Below are 24,683 nucleotides of genomic sequence, written 5' to 3' on the forward strand. Positions count from 1 at the left end.
GCTCGACTCTTTCCATTTTTTGCCTTATGTCTTCTCCTACCAACAACTACCTTTGTGGCTGCTTATATAATAGCAAGTCCCACAAAACCACCAAGTGGTATTACATAAACCATGTGCTCTCTAACCCATTGACCTCACATTTAATATTAGAAATTTAATTTCTTTTCCCCAATATTAAATAATTACATGAAATATTATCACAATGTTATAATACAACTCATCAAGTATATCCCATGAGAATCTTTACATGTTGCATGTCCATCTATGTGCAACATTACATAATAAAATAAAATAATACAATATAACAATATTCTGCAATGTGTGCAACACCCATTATCTCAACAATTTCCTTGATCTTGTTAACCTCAAACAAACTATGCATGTTGACCGCCTTTTGTAGGAAATCATAGTATGTCTGAGTGTTGTCGTAAGTTGTGCACTCAAAGAGAAAATGTCATTCTGTTTCAATAGCTCCCCACTTACAAAACACGCATATCCTCTCCTCCCAAACCTCCTTGGGCCTCTTCCATCTGCCCGTCTCACATTTGAGGTGATGGGATCCAATCCTCAGCTGAGCCAATAACAACCTTGCCTTACCTTTAATAGCAGCCCCAAGGTACGCTTTCTCGTTATGATCCCTTGTTGGGTTGAATTATTTAATGTAATACGCCTTTTTTCTGCCAATGTTATTATTGCACATGGCACTTTGAAACTTTTCCCTAACAAATTTTTTTATGCCGACATTATTGTTCGGACACTCCTGCACCTTGATGTTTCATTTATCCATCCACTTAATGTTTTGCTTCATCCATGTTTTCTTCCTACGGTTAAGAGTTGCTTCTTTCACAATTTTCGGCCACCAATGATCATGCATGTTTTCCATCCTTTTTAAGTAGTTAATTAACCGAATTAACGCTGAAGCCTCTAATGAAAAGTGTCGGCTTCTGACAAAAGAATTACATAGGGAACGGAGGATTTGACTTTGAGATTGCTTGTGATTAAGTGTTTTTGAATTCTCTATTTGCCTCCATCCACAATTTGATGTGCTGCCCCCCACACCTCGCAGTCATAAAGAACAACTGGCGTGACCAGCAAACCGAAGAGAGGCTTCTTAGTTTTCCGATCCCATAGTTTCGTTGTCCTGCATCTATTCTGAAGCAGAAATGAAACTTTCCAACACCCTTGAATCCTTTTCGCTCTACATGTCTCCCACCTAAGTTTATGATGAAAGTCAATCCCAAGGTATTTTCTATTTCTTTCACGATTTCCAATGGGCTGCCTTCGAAAAGGAATGTAATATTATCTTCTTTTCTCTTTAGAGAGAAAATCATGACTTTGGTTTTGGAGATATTCACTTGCATCCCAACTTTTTGGCAAAAAAATTCTAAGGCCCCTAAATGATCTCTTGATCTTTGAGCCGTTGTTGCTATCAAAATAAGATCATCCATGTACAAAAGAAGCTTCACCACATACCTTGCCAACTGAGCACCCTCCCCCTCCGTGTTATCTAACCAATTTTCTAGTTTATCGATGTATAGCCCGAACAAGGTAGGGGATAAGGGCATCCCTGCTTAACACCAATGTTGCTCCCAAAACATTCGGACATACCATCACTAGTTCTGATTTTGGCTCTTTGTTAAATAATCTATGCACCGCTCACATAACCCATCCATCTCCAGCAGAAGAAAACCCATGTTGTTCCTAATCCTATGGATCCAGTTGTTTACAGCTCCATAATTTTTTATTCCATCCACTGAGTTGAACCAATAAATTCATCAGTCTCAGTTCCAGTTGATATAGTTTCACTATTAGTCCTAATGTTGGCAATCAGCGTAACACCCACAAGGGTATAGAGCCCCCATGATATGCCTCAATCGCCTTACTGCCTGTATCATGATCAATCCATATTTAGCTATTTCAGCTATCTGGACAGCGGCTATCCAGAATCTAGTCTAGAAATGACTCATTTTACTTTGTTCAGGTGAGGGCACAAGAAGGGTAGAGTTGTAGACACTCAAACGCAAGGCTATTTTGAGATTCCTTTATCCAGAAAGGCAGTTAGGTTTGTTTCCATCCATTTCATATCGACTCTCCTCAATCCTCGCTTCACCTGAGAAAACATAGATGGAATTCATATCAATAGATAAATAGAAATCTGATATCGACCCAACTAACCAACCATTTCTTGATGTGTTTTGTGTCCCTGGCTAGGCAGCTTCTCCTCGTTCTGGTTCTCCCAGGTGACGATTGAGCTAGGCAGTTCTCATACCTTTTCCACTTCCGAAGATTTGAAAATCGTGGTTGAATTATACCACAGATAAGAAGAATGCAGTTTGGTTTGGAGCATTGAACAGAAGGATTTCAGAAAAAGAAACAGCCCTCTTTGCTGTGTACGAGTAATTATGAGACAATACTCCATCTATGAATCGTCCGCTGGAGAAAAGTAAGGTGGAGATCGAATCCATTGGCCTTGAGATAATATGAATAGAATCTTGTGAATTGTACTGGTCAACCCTCAACAATCAAAATGATAAGATTGCAACAAAAATGATATATTATTTGTCTTGCAGCCTTCATTTTATTTTTACGTGCCCAGGTATTTCATGCAAACACAAACACGTCTATAATGTTAAATAGACAATGGTACGGTTGTAGGTTAACATGGCCAATACTGCAATTGTTGTGATAAAGCTGAGATGTGACCATCACTGCTGAGTTGTGATGTATATGACTGAACAGATCAACAACTTTTTTCTAATATCAAATTGTCTCTCTCATCTGTGCCTTCGTGACAATGCATTCCACACAATAAAGAGCATACCAGGAAACTATGCCAAGTCATATTACATCTAACTGCCTGTACATACTGACCTCTAATTGTATATAGCAATGATGTAGGAAATTGATCTCTAAGGGAGTTTAAATAAACAAACTACAGATGGATTTTTCTAAGTTAAGATTCCCAAACCTTTAAACTATAGCCTTGGAGGAAAGATGGTGTATGTAAAAGAACCTGAAATTTGATATAAACAACCAGTTAAATTTATCACCAATACCCTCTGCGTAGACTATCTAAAGGCACAATGGCGAGGTCTTTTTCTATGGGGTCTTCAAAATAATTTCACCACACCTGGAAACTCTGGTTTGGGTGCAAGCCTTAATCCTTCGTTTTCTTCCTCGTGAGAATGACTCCATTCATTGCCATTGTATTCAGATTGATCATAGCTGCCCTCATCTTTAACATCTGATTCAAAATCCCTACCGTCCTCATCCAAGGAGGATTCATCATTCCCGTCTACTTCATCTGAATACTGAAACATCGCAGCTGCCTGGCTCCTGCCCTTCAACATCAGCGCATGCATTTTTTCCTGAACCACTAAAAGAGGACCCTTGTCCAGCAACTCGGAGCCCCTGTAAGCCTCTCTGAGGAACACAGAATCTCTGTGCCCCTTGAACGACACATAGAAGAGCTCAGGATGGCGCAAAAGCATTGTCCTCAGCTTGCAAGAAAACTTGAAGTCGTACTTGAAGCGGCTAAGATTGTCAAGAAGCATTTTTTTCTCCACGGTTAGGCTCAGCAGCTCATGAACCACAGCACATGCATGTTTTTCTGCTTCCATTGAAGCATGCTCGAAAGTCGTGGGATCTGCATAAGGGGAAATGAATGGCATTTCCTGAAATCTAAGTATAAAGTCTCTGTTATTCCGGGACAAATTGTATCCCCTAGGAAGATCTATCTTATCGAATTTCCGAGGCCGATCAAGGATGAGATCACGGCGAGCATTGGTAACTTGTTCCCCCGCCTCCTTCTCCGCAGCAGACACAGCAAGACCAGGGTCCCATGAAGTTAACTCCAGAGCAGGACCATAGTCGGTTTCAATCATTCTGAAAAACTGAGGATACCTTCTGCACAGATTGCTTCCGAAATCCAACGGAAGACCCATATCAACAGATATGTAGCCAATTTTCGAGAGCAATAGCCTCTTGGTCGCAGACATCATGAGAAGCTTTCTAAGATTTTGAATGAGGTGGTGTTCTATTTCGGATTTGATCTGCAATTCTTCCAAACATAGATGGTACGCCTGCGGGGTCAATCTGCAATATTTGGAGGAGGTTTCGTCTTCGTATATTTCGAAACAGCCAGGGTATTTTATCAGAATGGGCGTCACTCTTCTTCGACCCTCAAGGCCAAGGAATTTTCTATACTTTGCCAGCTCTCTCAATGAAATCTTTTGATCTGGCTGTTTGAGGAGTATTTGCTGAAGTTTGGTTACCAATTTAAGCCTCTTCTGATTCTGTATTACGTCGTCCAGTGACTTGTCCTTAAATTTTTTCATGGCAGCAGCAATAGTGGGATAACGACACACCGTTCCAAACCTAAAGCTATCACTTGCGTGCAATTGCAGGAGGTAGGTATGCCCCAGAAAGGAGTTATTGGTGAGAGACTCTGCATTTGCGTTGTAAGAGAGGGAGACTCTAAGAGGAGAAGGGCGCCCACGAAGTGAGGAGAAGACAGGTTCGAAGGCCAAAACGCAAGGCATGGCCAGTGCGACTGCTCCCGCCCTTTGTCGGAAATGCCAATGACAACCCAGCAACGAGCAGGGAAGAAAAACGCAGCTGCGATGTCCGATACCCACTTGAAATTTTGTGTTGTAAAACTAACTCGCAGATATGATTTGAGAACTGACGTTCAGAATTCTGAATTTGGGATTCTACAACTTGAAATCTAGAGTATGGCCCCTTAACCAAGAATTCATAATGTCAAAAGACATTTGTTCTATTTGGTTGTGCATTTCTAGAATTAGAATATCGCTGAAATAAGCATATTTTAAATTTTACATACTCCAAATCTGAGATGAAAATAAAAAATATTGTCATGTTAAACAGAGGTTACTTACTCGACTTAAGGAAGAGAATTTCTTGGGCACAATATCTTTTGGAGAGAGGGTATAGTATCATCAACCAATTCCTTCTTTATTATGATGTGAATATCAGGATTTAACTGTGTGATTTTTGAGTCAAACTCGATGACCCATGTTTCATGAGTAGTGATTCAACATGAATCCATCTCTCATGAGAATAAATGGAACACTTGGCACTCATTGGATCTAGGTGATGCTCACAGGGGTGAAGCACCGGGACTTCCCGGGAGGTCACCCATCCCAGTACTACTCCAGCCTGAGCGCGCTTAACTACGGAGTTTCCTCCACAGTTAAACCAAAAGCTTGCAACCCCAGTGTTGTGTCTTATGAACCATTCATTAGAAAGCCCCTTAAGCTCATCAATTGATAAACAGAGTTTCCTCCACAGTTAAACCAAAAGCTTGCAACCCCATTTGCAAAACCTTCACCAAGTGTTGTGCCTTATGAACCATTCATTAGAAAGCCCCTTAAGCTCATCAATTGATAAACGGAGTTTCCTCCACAGTTAAACCAAAAGCTTGCAACCCCATTTGCAAAACCTTCACCAAGTGTTGTGCCTTATGAACCATTCATTAGAAAGCCCCTTAAGCTCATCAATTATCAATTGATGAGCTTAAGGGGCTTTCTAATGAATGATTCATAAGGCACAACACTTGGTGAAGGTTTTGCAAATGGGGTTGCAAGCTTTTGGTTTAACTGTGGAGGAAACTCCGTAGTTAAGCACGCTCAGGTTGGAGTAGTACTGGGATGGGTGACCTCCTGGGAAGTCCCAGTGCTTCACCCCTGTGAGCATCACCTAAATCCAATGAGTGCCAAGTGTTCCATTTATTCTCATGAGAGATGGATTCATGTTGAATCACTACTCATGAAACATGGGTCATCGAGTTTGACTCAAAAATCACACAGTTAAATCCTGATATTCACATCATAATTTGACTAGCTGTGGAAATCATCTCCTACTTATCAATTCCTTCTTTGTCGTGAGAAAATTGAGGAGATGAACATTACCCACATGTGGAAGACTCTATTATGCATTTATACCAAATTCCTCTCACAATATTAAACAAATGCTCCAACAATTGATCCATGTTTTCAAAGCTTTTAAACAAACTAAACAAGTTCATGTTTAGAAATCTTTCAAACAAATAAAACAAATTGTTAAACTACTCTAGGTGGAGATCCTATATGGAATGGAACAAAATTCAAGGAATTAGGCACACTACAATGACAATTAATGAAGTTTCAGTGCCTCTCAATGAGAAATCAAAGCTTCGTAGAATGAGCCCTAAATCCCAATGATGATTAGTGCAATTTCATTTCAATTCTAGCTAGAATTCAAAGCACGTTAGAACCAAAAACTAGTTCTAAAATCCTTCTCTTCGGCGCCTACCTCTTACTAAATATTATAATAGATTGCAGCATTCTAGAATGGCAAAAGTAGCAAGGCGATTTCAATATCAATCATAATAACAAGGGTTTTGGATGTCCTAAGCGGAGGAACAACACACTTTCCAATTTATCTATATAATGGAGTTTTACGACTATGAATTGGAACTACAGTCAGAAATCGTCATCTAGAAATGTTTGCCCAATGTGAATTGTTTCAGGGAATTCATCCCTAATCCACGACACATTAAGTTGGGCATGAAAGGACTGGTGCAGTCAATTGAAGCTCTTCCTCAAACTTGCCATGGCATTTCTCTGCACTACAGTTAAATAAAAAAAAACAATATGATTTGAGAACATGTCACGCAGACTAGTGTGAGAACCAAATCAAATAGTGGACGTCAAAAATAATTGTATTTCAATTAAATTGGAATGCTTGTTTTTGGCAAATTAGAATTAGAACGAGTATTTGAGCAATTCTACCTAGTTAGATGGAAGACCAAATCCTAATTTTAGAGGGTAAATGAGGATACCAAATTCTATTTTTTCTTAATTCTCATTCCCATTTTGTAGACCCAAATAGTGGATTGGAAATTTTTGAGGATTTCAAATCCTAATTCCTATCAGAATCCACGATCCAAACAAGCCCTCACTATTTAACCAATTTACTTCTGAATGTATGTTTGATTGAACCATGCAATTCATCGAATAGAATTGTGTTATGTTTGATGAAAGAACTTTTGGTTTTAAAAAAATTGTAAATCTCACTAGGGGGAAGGAATTTCAGAGAGAAAAAACTTGGAAGTTTGGAAAGTTTTGGTTTAAAAAAAAACGTAAATCTCACTAGGGGGGAGGAAGTTCACGAAAAAAAAAACTTAGTGTCCCCCTTGGTTGAGTTTATGGTGTTATGTTGGAAATTCATTATGCACTGAAAGTTAAATGTTTATAAATTGTAAATATGATAAATGGTCATAATTTATTATAAGTAATATAGCATTTTATAATATATGTGTACACTCAATTTGTGCACTTCTATAAACCCTTGTATCCAAGATATTGTATAGATTGAAACACTTGAATGTCCATTTAGAGCTCCCTATCCATGGAGTACAAATAAATGTTTTTGAGCATATGAAGAGCTCTTAGTTGAGCCTTAGAGACACAATCCTTGCTAGAAAACCATGCAATGGGAGGTTCTTGAGGCAAGAGCAAGAATGCAAGTGTCCAAAAGAACTCTCAAACATGCAATGCAAGAATGAACTATGCTTATATGAAATGCACAATGCAACTAGATTAAGCAAGATGAGCATATTACAACCATTGCTAATTAAACTATATGAATTTATAATATGCTATAGAAAATCAAGCTATTGTAAATGAATCTAATGCTAAAATGAAGGATGCAAGATTGAGATGAGAAGACTAGAAATTCTCCACAAGTGCTCCAAGAAACTTGTCAAGAAATTTGCAGCGTAACATTAGCTCAAAATGGGATCCTTATAGAGGGAGAGAGCTATGTCTTTTAAAGGTAGACGAACGATTGAGATCAAGATCAAGAAATGGATGATCAAGGGTGGGGGTTGACTTTTGGCATGATCCATGTGCAAGATCAAGTCAACCAATGAAAAGGAGTTGACTTTTCATGTGAAACAAAAGCCTTTTCTTTTAATTTGTAAATAGGAAAAAGACTTTATGTGTGCACATTGAGTGGGTTAGAAGAATGAGGTCTTTTATTTAATTAAAAGGAGACATGTTATTTTAATCAAATATGAACTTATGATATTATAGCCAAACTATAGGTTAAATCAAATAAATTGATTTTTAGCAATTTGGCCTAAGAAAATGATTAAATAATTTAGCCAAAAATGTTGAAAAGGGGGCTAATAGTCTAAATGATCATTTTTAGGTGATTACATTTGCCCCTCTTTGACTAATTTGTAATCGATCTAGGAACATGTGATGTCAAAGAATACAAAAGCCAAGTACGCAACAATAGATAGAGAGATATGATTTCGAAGAACAAAATGTAGAATGAGATAGCAAGTCCTGAATGCTTAGCCTGATAGTGACAATATTGAACACTAGCTAGAAAGAGATAATATCAGAACTCAAGAAGAGTACTAACATCAAGAAAAGCAAATAGATCAAGATCAAGATCAAGCATACACTCCTGAGGAATAAAAAGTTATAGCAAGTAATAATAGAGTATTTTTGTCCCCTCAGGATTGAAATTGAAATGAGGTAAAGGGAATGCATAAATGAGAAAGATATAAGAAAATCAAGATATAGAAAAGTGCATGATGATAGATAAGTGATTAAAACCCAAGAGTGACCATAACAAAATGATAGAATGACCTAGTTTGACTACAGTTGACCAAGAAAGATATAGTATGAAAATTACGTCAAATAAAGTAGAAAGATGATATGAGGTGAATTGGAGTATGTAGGAAGTGTAGAAATGATGAAGACATGAAGAAATGAAGATGCCCCAGCAAAGATTTGAAGATTAGACTTCAAAAGGTCAGCTAACTGCATAGAAGAAGGTAGAATTTTAAAATGTGATTTTGACTGTCAAGATGAACTTGGATTTTGATTTATATCCCAAAAATGAATCTAGGATGTCAAAATTAAGTCAAAATAGGGTCAAAAGGTTATATAGATGTGATGACAAAAGACATGAGAAAAAGGCAAGATAAGATGACAAGGTGTGATCAAGAAGAAGCAAGAGAAGATGAATGCAGTTAGCTGACGTGTCCATAAAAGATGAAGGGAAAGCTCTCCTCATGTGCAAAGTGCAAGTCTTAAGCTAGAATGGGCCTATAGTGCAAGCTAGCATGCACAATGGTTTACTTGCAAGGGACGCAAAATATTTAGACTCTAATTTTATCATTGAGCATTATTAGGGACATTGAAAGAGGATACAATCATCACTAGTATAACTATGAGGATATGAATATGATCTTTGTCGAATAGAAATGTGGGAATTCAACCTAAGCATAAAAAACATGTAAGTCAAGATGACTAATGCAATTAGATTCCCTAAGTTTAATGTAGCAAGATTAAACCTATATCAAGTCATAAGTGCCAGGATAACCCCAGTGCAGTCTTGAGAAAATAGACAAGGATGATACATTATAGGTCGAAAGTGTTAAGTATGACAAGTGTCAATGCTCTGAACACTTTAAACTAACAAAGTATACCCACAAGCAGGAAACAAGTAAAACATGCCCCATGCCCCCAATCTTCTAGTCCATGAGATCCTTGAAAGACTATTAAGGAGGAAACACTTGGAAAAAGAAATCAAAATAGACAACACACAAAGAAAATAAAGTTCATCATGTCTCAACAAGTTTAATGTTTAAGTGTGTGTGTGTGTGTGTGTGTGTGTGTGTGTGTGTGTGTCACATGGTCATTTCTTCAAGACTCACATATGATAGTGAGAAATATCATAGCATCCTAGACTGTAGGTAGAGTATCCAAGAAGTGTTAACAAGCACTCCATACCAAGGGGGGAGAGTGTTGAGAAACATTATTTTGTATGAGTTGCCAAAGAAACCCTAACACACAAGAAGGCCCTAAATAAGCTAAGTAGTCATGCCAACAAGACGAGGACAAGAGACAATTCCAAGCTAGGAAATGTGTTGTGAGATGAATGAGACTGATAGACATAGGTGCAAGGGTCTCAAGTAGCGCCTATTTCTAAATTTTCACCACTTGGAAAATTTTTTAAGGAATTTTTTCAATTTTTTTTTACTTTTCAAAAAAATAAATTTGGTGATACATCAAAGCACCTATTGCTAGGTTTTCACTAAGATGGTCATTTTTTAGGATATATTCTATTTTTTAGGATTTTTTCAGGACTATAAGATATATACAAAAAGTTGAGACCAAAGAGCCTTAGGCATAAAACATTTTCATATGTAGAATTTTGATAGGCTCAACAAATCATTCTCCTTCAAGTGTAGAGAGCTGATATGTACCAAATCCAAACATTGTTGTAATGATGTAAGGACCCAACCAATTAGGCTCAATTTTCTCTTTTTGTTCCTTGTTTTGTTAATTCTTAGGGTTCTCTCAAAGAACAAGTTCACCCACTTGGAACTCGTGAGGATGAACTTTTTTGTTGTAGGTAGTAAGCATCTTTTTTTGATAAGCCCTCATGTGATCAAAAGCAACCTTGTAGTGCTCATCAAGGGTTTTTAGCTCATGTATCCTCATAGCTCTATGGTCTTCATCAGTTATCAACCCATGTAGGGAGACTCGCAAGGAGGGAATCTCAACTTCTAAAGGTAAGACAACCTCAGAGCCATAAACTAGCGAAAAATATGTGGCCCCTATAGGAGTGGTTTTGTAAGCCCAGAGTGCCAAATTGATTTGCAGGTGATAATCTCTACCTGATTTGTGGACCGCTTTGTGTAAGATCTTGAGCAATGTCTTGTTAGAGGCCTCAGCTTGGTTGTTCCCTTGAGGATAGTATATTGAGGACCAGTTTTGTTTGATTTTAAATTTGTTGCGAAGTTTCTTAAGGTCCTTATTTTTGAATTGTCCTCCATTATCAATAACAATGAAGGATGGGATACCATAGCAATAGATAATATGGTTGAGAATAAACAAGGAAACATGTTTTCTTGTAGTAGCAAATAAAGGCACATCTTCAACCCATTTTATGAAGTATTCAGTCATTATAATAATAAATTTGTGCCCACTAGATGGGCTTGGATGAATATTTTCCACCAAATCAAAGGCCAATTGTTGAAAAGGCCAATATGTAATAGAAGGGATAAGCTCATGCCTAAGAGCACGAATCGGGTTACCATGTAGCTGCAACTTCTTGCAAGATTTAGCATATTTGATTGTGATAGCCTACATAGTTGGCCAATAGTTGTCTGCCCTAAGTAGTTTTCAAGCAAGTATAAGGCCATTAGATTGTGCCTTGCAAATGTGATCACATACTTTGGCTCATGTCTTTAAGGACTCTTCTAGTTCTAGACACCTAAGAAGCATTTGTTCTAGAACCTTCCTATATAAATCACTAAAGAAAAGGGTATAGTGAGAGGTATTTTAGACAAGTTGGCATTTTTTATTACATGTGAGATATCCAGTTTGTGCAAAGGTGGGTGCCAAAAATGTACACTCAATTTGTGCACTTCTTTAAACCCTTCTATCTAGGATATCCCATAGATTGGAACACTCAAATGTTAACTTAGAGCTCCTTATCCATGGAGTGAAAAGGTGTGTTTTTGAGCATATGAAGAGCTCTCAACTGAGCCTTAGAGACAAGAACTCGATAGAGGAATGAAATAAGAATCCAACAAAATGGATTGAAACTAGGTAAGGTAGAGTAGGGATACTTATTCCTAGTCCCAAGATTAGTTTGGGAAAGAAAAAGGCTATATTGAGCCTATACACTAGAAATGTGTCACGCTCTAAACCATTCTATCCAAATGATTCCATGAGTTGGAATGCTTGGATGTCGGCTTAGAGCTCCCTATCCATGGAGTGAAAGAGAGTGTATTTCAAGAATAAAAAGACTCTCGGATGAGCCTTAGATATACTCTTCTTGCTAGTAAACCATGCAATGGGATGTTCTTTGAGACAAGAGCAAGAGTGCAAATATCTTCAAGGAATCCCTCAACAATGCAATGCAAGTATGGAAACTAAGCTAAGATGATAATGCAAAATACAACTATTCTAAGCATGGATGAGAGTGTTACAATCCAAATATTAAGCTATGTGAGATAGATTATTGCAAAATAGAACCTAAACTAACATGCAACATGAATCTAAGCTAAAATGCTATGGTATGAGAGAATGTAGACAAGAAATAGAAGTTCTCCACAAAGCTCCAAAGAAACCTGTTAGAAAACCTGCAGCATAACAATATTCAAAATGAGGATTGGATCCTTTGAGGGGGAAAGCTCTCTCCCTTTTAAAGTCGTACGGACAGTAGAGATCAAGATGAAGATGGTGGATGATCAACAGTGGAATTCGAAAAGAGGAGTGATCCATGTGCACACACAAGTCAACCAATAGAATATAAGTTGACTTGTCACATAAGACAAAAGTCTCACAAGCCTTTTCTTTTAATTGTAAAATAGAAAAAGGACTTTATGTGTGCACTTTAAGTGGGTTAGAGGAATGGGGTGTTTTATTTAATTAAAAGGGGACATGTTCTTTTAATCAAATAATGAACTTAGGATAGCATAGTCAAACTATAGGTTATAATCAAATAAATTGATTATTAGCAATTTGGTCTAGGTAAATGATTAAATTAATTTAGCCAAAATGTTGAAAAGGGGGCTAATAGTCTAGATGACCATTTTTAGGTGATTACAGAGCCCATGAGTGCATAGTGAAATTGTGGAGAGGAATTGAGTGTTTGAAGTTGGTGGAGAGTTCTATAAGGAGTTAGGGCTCCCCATCAAAGTGGTGTCAAAGCCATCGAAAGGCTTGGGAAGTGAAGCATATATGTGAGAGGGAAGTGAATCCATAGGAGAAAAAACCATGGTAACAAATGCAGAGTTGGCAAGAGATCTGATAGAACAACAAGAGAAGAATAGGCTTCTTGAGGAAGCTGTGGAAGAGATGAAGAAAAAACTAGAAGTTGGTGCCACTACAGGCAAGACGAAAGAGTAGTTAGAAGTAGATAAAGACAAAGGAAACAGTCAAGTAGAAGAAGAAATAGAGCCAAAATTAGATTCTCAATTAGCAGAGAAACCTTTCCTCAAAGCCTTAAAGGCACTAAGTGGAAAGGCACTCCTATCTTCACTGAAAGGATGGATACATAATTAGTTATGGAATGGATTGAGGGAATGGAAAACCACTTTGAGTGTGATGGGATAACAGAGGCCCAAAAGGTGAAGATAGCCAAATCAAGGTTAAGAGGACAAGCATTAACTTGGTGGAAGTTCTTATAGGAAGAAAGAGAGAAGGAAGGAAAGAAACAAATAGTCAACTACAAGACTATGGTGGTTAAAGTAAAGGAAAACTACCAGCCAAAGGATAATGATATCTATTACAAAAGAAGAGACAAAATCTTAGATAGAGGGACCTAGAAGTGGTTGCCTATAATGAGGAGTTTCAAAACCTAAGCCTTAGGTCTAGAGTGCAAGAAAGTGAAAGCATTAAGGTTGCTAGGTATGTAAATGGCCTTAGACGAAGTATACAAGAAGAACTGAGTCTCTTTACACTTACCACCCTCCGTAGTTGTTATCATATGGCTTGTAAAGTGGAAGAAAAGTTGAAAAAGAAACAAGACTCAAGTACTAGGGGTAGAGGAAGAGGCATAGATTCTAGAGGTGGACATAGAGGAGGTACTAGTGGAAGAGACAATGAGAACAAAGGCCAAGGAGACTCCAAGTTTGTTGAACAAGCACATGAACCTAATAATAGATGTCATTATGGTAGAGGAAGAAGTTTTTCTATTGGTGGAAGAGGAAGATCAGGTGGATTTGGAAGAGCTTCTCATTTTTCTTCCATAAAGTGTTACAATTCTGGGCAATTGGGTCATCCAGCTTATAGGTGTCCTGCCAAACCATCATCTTCACAAGGGGAGAAAAAGATAACATATATGCAAGAGGAGGACTGTCCTAAACACTCAAAGGTGAGTTTGGATTCAGAGAAAGGTGAGAATCTAATGTTTAAAAGGATATTGATCAAGGAACCTACCTAGGATGAGTACAAACAAAGGAGGGATCTTTTTAGGGTCAAGTGCAAGATATCAGGAAAAGTATGTAGGGTCATATTTGATTCAGGATCCACTGATAATGTTATCTTAGAGGAGGCAGTCCAGAAGTTGAATCTCACCAAGGTACCTCATGAATGTTCCTATAAAGTCATTTGGTTGAACAAGGGGAAAACCATATTAGTTAATGAGCAAGTATGGGTTGAGTTCACCATAGGTAAGTATCAAGATAGAATACTCTGTGATGTGTTACCATTGGGTGCATGTCATGTGTTGCTTGGTAGACCATGGCAATATGATAGGGAGGAAGTACACCATGGCAAGGAGAACAAGTACTCATTCAAGAGGAATGGAGTAACTTACAATATTTGTCTTTGATAGAAGAAGATGCAGTGGAGAAAGTAGAATCGAATACACTTTTGATGAGTGGGAAGGAGTTTCTAAAAGATATGAAGAAGGAAGAGGGAGTTGGTTATGCCATACTGGTTATACCAAGGGAGGAGGAGTCACCTAAACTGTCACCTATGCCAAAAGAAGTGAAACAACTATTAGACTAGTTCAAAGACATCATTTGTGAGGGTACACTAGCTTCATTGCCACCTAAAAGAGTAATCAGTCATCAAATAGACTTTGTGCTAGGGGCATCATTCCCTAACAAGGTTGCATATAAGATGACACCATAATAGAACAAAGAGATAGCAAGGCAAGTTCAAGAGTTATTGGGCCAAGGGTTGATCAGAAAGAGCATAAGCCCATGTGTTTTTCTAGTGGTGTTGGCTCCTAAGAAGTGAGGTAAGTGGAGGATGTGTTTTGATTCTAGGGAAATAAATAGGATAACTATTAGATATAGGTTTCTTATTCCTATAATAGAAGATTTAATGGATTTCTTAGGAAGTGCTAAATACTTCTCCAAGATTGTTTTAAGAAGTGGATACTATCAGATTAGGATGAAAGAGGGTGATGAGTGGAAGTCAACTTTTAAGACCATAGAGGGGTTATATGAGTGGTTAGTAATGTCATTTGGGCTTACAAATGCACCTCATACCTTTATGAGGGTGATGAATGAGGTTCTAAAGGGCTATATATGAGTCTTTGTGGTAGTCTATTTAGATGATATCCTCATCTTTAGAAAAACAAAGGAAGAACACATGAAACACCTAGAACTTGTGATGAAGAAACTCCAAGAGGAGAAGCTCATCGTAAACTTTGAAAAGAGTGAGTTTATGAAGCAAGAACTAGTCTTCCTAGGGATTTGTAACTTACCACAGTGTAGCTCAAAGATGAACAAAATTAAATTTGAAGCCTATGCACTAAGTTGGCCTACTCCTAAGATAGGGTCTGAAGTCATAAGTTTTTAGGGGTTGGCTTAGTTTTATAGGAAGTTTATAAGAAGGTTCAGTGAAATTTGTACACTCATCCTTGACACCATAAAAGGAGGGCTCAAGACAAAGTTTGTGTGGACCAAGGAAGCCAATGAAGGCTTTGAAAGATTAAAGAAGGAAGTGGCTACCCAACCTATACTGGTGTTTCCAAGTTTTGATAAGCCATTCATAGTGGAATGTGACACAAGTAACACTAAGATAAGTGTAGTCCTAAGTCGAGAAGGCAAACTAGTGGCATTCTTTAGTGAAAGGTTAAATGAGGCCAAATCTAGGTATTCATCCTATGACTTAGAACTATATGCTTTCTTAAAAACCCTTAAAAAGTAGAGGCACTACCTATTTCCTAAGGAGTTTGTGGTTTTCACTAACAACGAAGCCCTAAGTTACATCAACACTCAAGACAAGCTAAGTTTGAGGCATGTCAAGTGGATGGAGTTGTTGTAGTCTTATACCTTCACTATTAAGCATAAGAAAGGAGTCAATAACAAGGTTTCATATGCACTTAGTAGGAGTTTTCTCACTTTCCAAGAGATACAAATGCAGAGTATTGGAGTTAAGGGATTCAAAGACCTCTACAAAGGAGATGCAAACTTCTAAGAGATCCACAAAGTATGCACTAAATTTGATAATCATTTTCACAGTGAATATGCTTACTACACTTTGCACAATAGGTTATTATTCAAGGGAAAATATTTGTGTGTTCCAAAAGGTTCCATGGGGAAGAATCTCATTCAAGAGAAACACAATGGGAGTTTGAGTGGGAACTTTGGCTTGAACAAGACTCTAGACTTGGTAGAGAGGTTCTGCTATTGGCCTAAGATGAAAAAATATGTAGAGTAGTGCAGAGTGTGTTAGAAAGAAAAGATAAAATCATCAAATGTAGGTCTCTACCAACAATTATCCATCCCAAATAGGCCTTGGGAATGTATAAGCATGGATTTTGTAGTAGGGTTACCTAGGACACAAACTAGGATGGACAATGTGTTTATGATAGTGGACAGATTCAACAGGATGACTCAATTTGTCCCATCAAAAGCCACACATTGCCCACCTTTTCTTCAAAGAGATAGTTAGGATACATGGTTTTCCAATGAGCATAGTGGTAGATAGAGATGTGAAGTTCATGGGCCACTTCTGGAAGACCCTTTGGAAGAGACTAGGAACCAACTTGTCTCTTAGTTTTGGATATCATCCCCAAATGGATGGCTAGACAAAGATAGTTAATAGAGTACTTGGTAACTTGTTGAGATGCTTAACTAAGGAGTATGGACAAGGATAACAATTCATTCCTTGACAAGAATTTTCTTATAATGATAGCACAAATAGGACTACTGGTAGAAGCCCACTTGAAGTAGTTTATGGATTACATCCAAGAGGAGTCCTTGAGCTCAGAGACTTGAAGGGTTATGAGGGAAATCAATGGTCATGCTGATGATTTTTATCAATAAATGAGAGATGTTCATGAGCAAGTAAAGAAGACACTGATGGAGGCCAATAAAAAGTTGAAAGCTAAGAGAGATGGAGGGAGAAGAGATCTACAATTTGAGGTATGTGAGTTGGTGATGGTATTCTTGAACAAGGCTAGACTACAGAAGGGCATACCAAGTAAATTACAGATGGATTGGGCCATGTAGAGTGTTGGCTAAATATGGTCCAAATGCCTACAAGGTGAAACTACCTAAGGATATGTCTATTTCTCCTATCTTCAATGTAAAAGACTTGATGAAATATAAAGGACCAGAGATGAATGATGAACAATATAGCATCAAGGTGATTAAGGATGTGGAAGAACTCAAGGTATGTGATCAAATCAAACCATAGGTTGACAAGATTTTGGATTTAGGAGTGAAGTAGAAGACTAGGCACAAGATATACATGAAGCACCTACTGAAATGGAGACACAAACCAAAATTAGAGCCTACCTATATAGTAGAGAGTGACTTCAAAAAGCATGGTATCAGTGAGGATTTCTTAACACCATAGGTTCCTTAACTTCCTTGTTGCAGGGGGGAGAATGGTGTAGGAGCACTTTAAGATCTTTTTGAAGATTGTTACAAATTTTGGCTTGTATGGGATTCTAGCCAACCCCCAAGGTAATAAGAACCAATCATAAAGTCCAAAGGTTGATTTGGTGTGTGTGTGTGTTTGTGTTAAGGTAAGGGTGTTTAAGGTCTTGTGATTTGTGGGTTCAATTAGGCTCTAGTGTCAAATTCCTAGGAAAGTAAACACATGGGTCAAAGTTTGACCAAGACTCCAAAATGGAGTGGCACTTATTTTTTTGATGGTTTTAAATGTTTTGGGATCCAAGGAGTTGATTTTGGATTGAGATAGGCAAGTTAGGAGAGGGAATTGTTGAATGAGCAAAAGTTGTAAAGTTGTTTATGACAACTTTGCAACTTTGCAAAGTTGTCATGACAACATTTCCCAAAAGCTAGGAAATTGCCTCAATGGTGTACTAAATATGACCTAAGGGTTCAAACATGTGGGAATAGGATATATAAGGTCAAAAAAACCCTAACCTGATAGTTGGGAGTAGTATTGTACGTACTAAGGTTTGGAAAGAATAAGAATTGATCATGTTTTTGCAATAAAGCCATCATCTGTTCATTGAATGGATTGTAAGGACTAAATTAATGAATTGAGACTTAAATTTGTGTTGTATTTTTACTTTGTGTGGTATTGATTTAGTTTTTTAGTACAACTAGTTAGCATTTTGCAAATTCCTTGTGTTTTATTGGTTCACTGCCTAGTTTAGAGCTAATCTTGTAAATATGTTCCCCACTTTAATTCCCATGGTTGAACTCCCATGGCCTCTTAGAATCAAGTAGGGACCCTATGTACTTTTTTAATATGGTCTGTGGAGTCATTTTTTGTAGGAGAGCTATTTTTTATATCAAGCCCTAAGTGCATACAAAGGCATTCTAGCTGGGTTCTTGTACAAAACAATAGCAAGGAGGCTTTCTTAATGGATTGGAATGTGCTAATAAAACTAACATAAGGGAAGGGGCATATGTCTTGGGCATGTGTTTGCAAGGAGGAGTGCAGAGGACACCACTAAAGCACCTATTAAGAGTAAAGGAACCAAACAATGTCACATGCCCTAGAAACCCTCAAAAATAGGGGTTTGGTGACAGTCTTATGTATAGACCCTTTAAGAGACTAAGACCTAGAAAATATTGAAACCTAGGTATATATTAGAAAGAATCCCTAACTAGGTTGGGGTTTTTTTTGGAGAAATTGATGGTTACTCCAAGAACTTTGATTTGAGGAGGCCTAATTGGGGCCAAAAGGGCAAAAAGGCCTAAACCTTGAAAAATAAAAAACTTGACAGAGGAACCAAATAAGAATCCAACAAAATGGATCAAAATGGGTTGAAACTAGGTAGGGAAGAGTAGGGATACCTATTCCTAATCCTAAGATTAGATTGGGAGAGAAAATGGCTAAATTGAGCCCATGAGTGCATAGTGAAATTGTGGAGCAAAATTGAGTGTTTGAAGTTGGTGGAGAGTTCTATAAGGAGTTAGGGATCCTAGAAGTGATCTCTAAGTAGGGTAGTGAGGAGTACCCTAGTAAGACCAAAGAATAGGTCTTAGGAAGAGCTAGAGGGCTCTAGAGAGTTAGGGCTCCCCATCACAAATTAAGAAAGATGAGCATATTACAACTATTGCTAATTAGACTATCTGAATTTATATTATGCCATAGAAAATCAAGCTATTCTAGATGAATCTAGTGCTAAGATGAAGGGTGCAAGAATGAGATGAGAAGACTAGAAATTCTCCACAAGTGCTCTAAGAAACTTGTTAAGAAACCTGCAACATAACATTAGCTCAAAATGGAATCCTTAGAGAGGGAGAGAACTCTCTCTTTTAAAGGTAGATGGATGGTTGAGATCAAGATCAAGAAATGGATGAATGAGGGTAGGGGTTGACTTTTGGCATAATCCATGTGAAATATCAGGTCAACTAATGAAAATGAGTTGACTTTATAAATAAAAAGACTTTATGTGTGCACATTGAGTGGGTTAGAAGAATGGGGTCTTTTATTTAATTAAAATGAGACATGTTCTTTTAATCAAATATGGACTTAGGATATTATAGTCAAACTATAGGTTAAATCAAATAAATTGATTTTTAGCAATTTGGTCTAGGTAAATGATTAAATAATTTAGCCAAAAATGCTGAGAAGTGGGCTAATAGTATAGATGACCATTTTTAGGTGATTACAATATGAATGTTAAATATGTGTTCTTTTATAATATAAATATTGCTATTTTGTTTAATATATATTTTAATAATTTAAAATATATTTATATTTATGTTCTTAAAATCTTGTCTTAAAAATTTGAGATTTCTGTATAGATATTATTAAATTTTTTAAAAAGATTTTACAATAGAGACATATTTATAGGTGATATGAGTTTTATAAATCATGTAAATAAAATATTCAAATTTAAAATAATTATTAATTATTTCTAAATTAGATAATATCTTTTTTATCTAATTAAATTAAAAATCACATAACAATAGATGTTTTTCACAACTATAACATTTGCACCCTAATGTTCAAATTGGAGAGAGCAAGACTACATGGCATTCCAACACATGGCCACCCAACCACTAGTAAATTTGGACCTATTTTTTGACGCATGGTCATCGAAAGTTCGATGCCTTAACATCAAAAAATAACATCACTAGAATTATGTCAAAATTTTAACATACACCACTACCGTCAATTAATTGACAAGATTCTCTATCAAAAATATCCCCATCTATGTAACATGTTGATGTCAAACAACTAGTTCAAAATGTCAAAATATCAACAGACTCGAGAGATGATTTGACTGGCTTGTCATACCATCGATGACATTTGACATTAGAATATCAATAGGTTTTTCATATCATTGATGATAGTAAGTGTCAAAATATCAACTACATCCAAAGATAATTCGACGGGCTTCTCATACCATCGACGATAGGTTGTGTTGAAATATCAACGATAGGTAGAGTTTTAAAAAAAAATAAAAAATCAAATAGTCTCATTGCCAGAAATAACACTTAGATGGTCTCACCAAGGCATGCTTGAGGTTGGAAATTTTTAATTATCTTTCACTCCCTATTTGGTAATTTTTGTAGTTCCCTTTGGATCTATTATTTTCAAAAGAATTTGGAAGGCATAAGTAAGAAAGTTATGGGCTATGACTTCTAAAACTATGAGGATAGTAAGTTTTTTGACAAAATATCAATAAGGTGGAATCTTTACGACAAAGACAAATCTCTTGCCTTATTGTAGGGTAGCTCCTCAAAAGTTTGGTATAGTAAAAGAATTAAAAGCTTCGCACATATTCTTAACAATTTAGAACTGAAATCTTAGTCTTATTTGAGCACTAAGTATGGCCTTCCATAGTCCCATTAAAGGACATACTCAAGTATCAAAGAAGCTTAAAAAGTGCTTACCTTTCCTATTAAATGTGCTCTTTATATTGAGATACTTAACAATGCCTAGATGTTGTGATGGTACTTTGTTGTGTAAAGTTACTTTGAAGCTGATTTACAACTCTATGATAGAAAATAATGTTGTGACGACACCTCAAAGAATATTGGAATCTAAACCTTAGTGCTGCTTAGTTTCTAGAGCTCTTATTCATTTTTTGTCTAGTGTAGTAGAGCCAAAATATCATAGTTCAAATGACTTCTATTGTTGAAAAAAATTCCCTTGTGTAGATCTGATGTTAGTCTTTGCCCATTGTGTAGAGCCCCTTAAAATGTTGAGCATTGCTTGTTTACAAGAGAGGTTTGGTCCATCTTTTTGTTTGGTTTAAATTCTTGGTCAGTAAAAGTTAGTGAATTTTTCCAAATCTTAGTTGGCTACATTAAATATATTTATAGAGCTTATAATCTCTTTTGGCTTGTTCTTTCTATTGAACTTCTTTGGGTTTTATTAAAATCTAGGAATGATGAATGGTATTAAGGTTGGATGAGGAAACTTACTGATTCTTCTAGAAGACTCATATTCAAAATTGTTGTTATGTAGGTGACTATCACACTTGAAATATCTAGAGAAAGATTTAATGAGCTAAGGGATATTGGACACATAATTGTTCACAAGGTTGACATTAAATATGTAAGTTGTTGGCCTGAATCAAGGAAGGGCAATTAAGATTTTTTCAAGTTTTACCTTGAGTTCTAAAAGTAGCATAACAAGAAGTAACAGAACACACTTTCCAAGGACTTGGATTTTAGCTATGAAAATAGAGTATTTATACCTGATTATGATGATTTCATACTAGAAGTTGTGAGATCAAATGAGGAAGTATCCACCATTGATTAACCTATAGAAAAAAATGTGAAAAATAAGTCAAAAGAATACATCAAACCGCAAATGTGTTAAAAACTATTGTAATTTTATATCAATCAAACTGTGGCAAAATAACAAAGCATACTTATGAAAAATTATTGTTGTGACATCTGATTTTATACTTACAACACTTGTCAAGAAGTGAACAAAGCCAACAGACACTTTACTCTTTCTAGATATAGCAACTCTTTCTAACTGTAGCCATACACAAATATCTCAACAACCAGCTGAGAAATTGACCTTTGTCAAATTTTCATTTTATAATCAAGAATGAAGGAAAAACTATACCTTCCCAAAAGGTTCAAACAACTTTCTTAAAAAGCCTTCATTAGCATTGTTTGGAAGATTACTAACAAGAGAAATTTTAACTTGCATTTCAAAAAGAAAATCATATCAAATTAGAAACACATGATAGTTGATACAAAATTATTTGTCTCAATCATGTACAAAAAGCATATAATCTAATATGAGACCTTGAAACACATAACACAAAGAAAAAATCCTCTAGTTCACTTTCAACCCACTCCATTATAGGATGTCACATGCCTCCAAGATGAAAGTCTTATTTGCTCCCAACTTGATAGGTTTAGTTCAAGCTTCACTTGGTTTTGAGAATCCTTTCATATTCTCTACTTAACAAGGCCAACCATGTGAAGGTGGAAGCTCATTTGGCCTATCCCCCCACCCCTATAATCACTCTAAATTCCCCATTAATAACTAAGTAAATATTTCATTCATTTATTTTAGAAGTATATCATTGAATCATTATAATCACATAACATTCATAAACACGACATACAATTAATTAATATGTATAAAGATTCATCAATAATTTGTGAACACACCAATCATTATATTCACATAACATACATATAACTCATTAATACCTATTAACATTCACCAATAATTTGTGAACACGTCAATCATTATAATCACATAACAACATTCAATAACATGACATAAAATTCATTAATAAACAACATTCATAAAAAATCCATCAACACATTCATCATCAAACAAGGTATTTTAACATTCATTTCTTCTTTTGTTTTTTCTATTTTTGAAGATAAAGGCTAATAGGCACATTGTGACTATATTCAACATCGTGTGTCTCATGTGGTTCAGATCTTAGAACATGAGGCTTTCTCTTATTTTCTTGAGGACAAGACTAATGCACCCCCTCGATAAGAAATAAATGGGTTTAATTATAAACATTTTTTTTTAATGTTATAAGAATTTTATTAATCTAAAGAACATAACAAGGTTTTTTCTTTACCTGATAGTACCACATCATCTACTATCAAATTTTGTTTGGCCCCAACCTCAACATGCTCAACACTAACATCATGCACTGCATACTAAAAAATTATCACATAAAGGTTACACCAATTTTAATTTAAGATGTTAACTTTTATTAATAGTTACATGATTAATTTTCAATAAAAAATGAATATGTACATATATCATTGTGATGCACATAGAGGTCTTCATCAATTGTAGGATCCGTGCCTTCATTATTATGAGTAACATCTATGTCGTAAGTAGTAGGCTACAGTGAAATGTCATGTGTGCATTGTTATTATTGTTCAAAATTAACATCAAATAGATTATTTCCCATGAAGTTCTCAATTATTGTTATTATTCGTTAGGCCTATTTACCTGTGTGTCAACCAGTAATCTTCTACACCTATTTGGCCATTGGAATCTATGCAGTGGCAGGAAACCACTACTTTATAGCCTTGCTTGAAGCCAATTTGTTTGTCCTCTTTTGTGGGAATTAGATTAAATTCAATACCTTGCATTTTTTGCATAATATCATCAATAATTAATGTATTGCATATTTGTAATTTTATATTAAAAATTTGATATGAAATTAAATTTACTACTACGTACAAGGTGTGAGTCAATTCTCATATATCCACCAGAGCCAAGATGGTGTTGACCAACTCTCTTTCCTAGCTTGTGTCACCTTTGATGTGTCCTACAACCTGTATATGTAAACTTTGAAATATGTTAGAAGTACGTTAGATTATATAAATCCACAATCACACTGCTAGAAATATGTTAGATTTTATAAATCCACAAATAAATTGTAAGCCTTTTGGACCTATATATGGTGTCAAATAGGCATGATTTAGCAAAAGAGTCAAATTGTCAAAGATGTGTAAAAAATATAAAGTTGTCAAAAAATGTTTCTATCAACATTTTTTGCAAAATGACAGTTTTGTAGAAGATGGAAGGTCAATCATCTTAGATGATCTCTTTGGGGATGTGAAAGGTCATGCTATTACATAAGCAATTTAATCTCATGTAGAGAATAGAGAATAAGATGTGGAGAACAAAGGTGAAGGGTATGGTGTGTGGTTTTGTATAATAAAAGTTTTTTTTTTTTTATGAAATCTACTAGTGTACTAGTATTTGACTGCAATCCTAGTATCTTCTTCCTTACCTTATGGATGTAAAGATTCATAAGCTTCATATATGATGGAATGAAGTATAGAATTAATGTTGATGTTAAACAAATGCCTAGTATCATTGGGTTATTACCAAGATTTCATTATTGATTATTTTAGATAGTAAATGTTGTATAGTTCCAAAGTACAGTATGACATTGGTTGCATGTTTTCATTGTGTGAAGCCAGGGAAGATGTAAAGATTTCCTTTATTTTATTTTTTATTTCCATTTTTTTGGTCCACACCATAACCCTACTCTATATAATAGAGTTGGCCGAGAATCCACAAGTCACTTGTTGTTGCATGTAAAATATAGAGAATCAACATTCAAGTAATGTGATCTTGTCTCGAGTCTATATGTGAGATGGAAGGTTTGTGTTCACTCATGGGATGCTAAATACCGCTTTGGAAGAGTAAAGTAGTTGAGATAGTAGATTTTGGAAGAAAATTACTATAATCAACATGAAACCCTCATTGAGGCAAGGGTTTGAAGGTTTAGTT

General features: G+C 36.1%; 1 pseudogene; it reads right to left on the bottom strand.

The window, feature by feature from the left end:
* Window positions 1–2,531: 2,531 nt before the first annotated feature.
* LOC149548164 (protein WHAT'S THIS FACTOR 1, chloroplastic pseudogene) overlaps window positions 2,532–24,683 on the bottom strand; it is a 38,467-nt pseudogene continuing 16,315 nt past the window's right edge.

This window comes from Cupressus sempervirens, chromosome 7 (genome assembly GCF_028749045.1).
Source record: "Cupressus sempervirens isolate cs-2001-9-10 chromosome 7, ASM2874904v1, whole genome shotgun sequence".
In the NCBI taxonomy this organism is placed as follows: domain Eukaryota; kingdom Viridiplantae; phylum Streptophyta; class Pinopsida; order Cupressales; family Cupressaceae; genus Cupressus; species Cupressus sempervirens.